The sequence below is a fragment of the Cervus canadensis genome, chromosome Y (assembly GCF_019320065.1).
Source record: "Cervus canadensis isolate Bull #8, Minnesota chromosome Y, ASM1932006v1, whole genome shotgun sequence".
Taxonomy (NCBI): Eukaryota; Metazoa; Chordata; class Mammalia; order Artiodactyla; family Cervidae; genus Cervus; species Cervus canadensis.
Genome location: NC_057420.1, coordinates 329,907 through 332,665, shown reverse-complemented (window position 1 = coordinate 332,665; position 2,759 = coordinate 329,907).

Here is a 2,759-nt window from a genome sequence, read left to right as displayed (position 1 = left end):
TTTCTTACTTGAAAAAAAAAAAAAAAAGTAAAAATATATCTAGGAATTTCTCTGGAGCTGTTGCGGTCAGTGTGGGTTCGCCTCAGTTTCAGATAGCTCCTCGTTCCAGCTTACACTTCTCGATATCTACAGGCCCCTTCCGGTGTAGTCGGTGTTTTCTACAGGGATTTTAAACTGTTGGACCGGTCCCTTCTGAAGCGGTTCCCTTTGTTTATTTGGCTTCTGTTTGCCGGTCTCTTCAGAGCCTCATTTCCGCCCTGACACAGGAGGGTGGAGGTGGACTCTTATTCAGGTAGCTAGTTCCTCGCGCTATGGAGAGGGGCTGGCGCTGCTTTCTCCGTCTGCGCTGCTCAGGCTCCCAGCTGCTCTATATGGTGCGTGCCCTGCGCTGCGCGCAGTTCCAGCCCTCCGGTGTTCCACAAAAGCGCAGAACAAAAAGCTGCGCCTGCTCTTTGCGCCTTCCCCATCAGAGCAGTCCAGGCAGCCAGGGGCTTAACGGGCCCACTGTCCCAGGGTGCGGCGTGCCCACTCCCTTCCACGGTCCTTCTCAGTTTCCGCCAGCGCCAGTTGGGTGTGTGCGCCTTCTGCCCTCCGCATCCCCAGCCCCAGTCCCCGCCCGCGCCGGTCAGGTGCCTGCGCCCTGTGTCTCGCCGCGACCCTCCTGGCGGATGTCAACCATCCAGAATCTCAGGAGGTCTTTGATAGAAACTGGAGGCCTGTTTGCAGTGCGGCAGGGGATGCGGTCCTTGGGGCCCCGAGCCTGCCCCCATCCCCTCCCCCCTGTCTCCTGCCTCCTGCGGGGCTGGGCCGGTCCGCAGCCTGCGAGTTCCTCTCTGGACTTTCTCCGTCCCTTTGTTCTGCGAACAGCCGGCAGTGTGTTCAGGCCGGTTAATCTTCTCTCTCTTTTCCTCTCCCACAGTTCAAGTTGGCAACTCACAAAAGCTCCCTCTGATTGTCCTCAGGGCGCTCAGGCCTGGTCCTTACACTAAGCAATGCCGCCCACTCCTCTCCGTTCTGCCCCACTTGCTGGTGGCGGATACGGGTGTCTCGAGAAGAGTCTTAAATGGAAGCTGACTTTGTCTCCTTTTGTATTTTCTAGTGCACAGTCTTCTTTTCTGTGAGTGTGCAATGGTTCAGTATGGTGGCCTTGCCACCGTGGCCACATGGTGGCCTTAGAGCCTTCTCTCAGGAAAGGTCCTTTCTAAAATTTCTGTCTCAGTGTTCCCATGGTTTAGGTTTCTATGTCACCTTAGCTCCATCAGATTGTCCTCAGGGCATAAAACCTGGTTCTTACCATAGTGTGTTTGATACATCCCAGGCCTCCCTCCCAGGCCCCATGGATAACAGTGGACAGGAGCATCTGATCCACTTCTTGGCTAGCAGTTGCATTGATTGGCATAATCTGTGTTTTTGTTCTTTTCCCCCTGATTCTGTTTCTTTGCACACTGACACCTATGAGAGAGGGTTTCCTATTTTTGCAAATTTCTCCTCCTTCACGACTCCTTCTCCAAGATGGCTATCCATTCCAAAAACTTTTCCTCCCTTACTTCTCTTATTTTGTCCTAGCTCCTTTTTCAGAGACTGCTTTTCCTTTCTATTTCTAAGGCCCATCAACATCTTTCACAAATTGGTTTCTGGAAGGTGTTCCATGTGCAGTCCATCCTTTGATGAATTTGTGTGGGAGAAAGTGAACTGTGCCTCCTATTCCTCTAACATTATGAGACCCCACCACAATCCTGGAAGATCCATTTTATTAACTGAAATCTTGTTGTTATTCAGTCAAAAAGCAATGTCTGACTCTTTGTGAACCCTTGGACTGCAGCACACAAGGTGTCTCTGTCCCTCAGCATCTCCCAGGGTCTGCCTGAGACCATGTCCATTGAACGGGTGAAGCTATACAACTTTCTCCTCATATTTCATCCATGTCTCCTCCTGATATAATTGTTTCTTAGAATCAGGGTCTTTTCTACTGAGTCAGTTCTTTGCTCAGGTGGTCAAAGCTTTGGAGACAGCTTCAGCACCAGTGACTCTAATGCATCTTCAGAGTTTATTTCCTATATGTTTGACTGGCTTGATCCCCTTGCAATCCAATGGACACTCACAGTCATCCCCAACAGAACAGTTTGGTGTTCTCACATCTGTACATGTCTGCTGGCAAGACCATAGATATGACTCTATGTGCCTCTATTGGTCAAGTCATGTCTTCACTTTTTTTTTTTTTTTAATGTCTTCACTTTTTAACATGCTTTCTACATTTGTGAGAGCTTTTCTTCCAGGAAACAACTGTCTTCTCATTTTATAACTGCCATCACCATCTGTAGTCAATTTAGAGCCACAGAAGAGGAAATCAGTCACTGCTTCTGCCTTTTCCACTCCTATTTCCCATGAAGCGGTAAGACCAGATGCCATGATCTTACTTTGTGTGATACTGAGAATTCAAATATACTGTTCACCCTATGTTTTCCTATCAACATTGATAATTATTGTATTCTTGTACATTTGTTTTCCCTCAGTGTTTTGGATAAGACATTATTTTCTAAGAGTATTCTAAGATGATAGTTACTGATTATATATAATACTGTTGATCTTAAGATTCCTGTTGGAGCATTTGTGCCATGCTTCTGTGGCAACTGAGTAAAATGTTGACAAAATACACAGCCTATAATATATTTCTCCATTACCATAATATATTGAGTCTGTTCGTGTTATGTAGTTATATTTCCTCTAATGTGGCAACTACAAATATACAAAGGAGGACA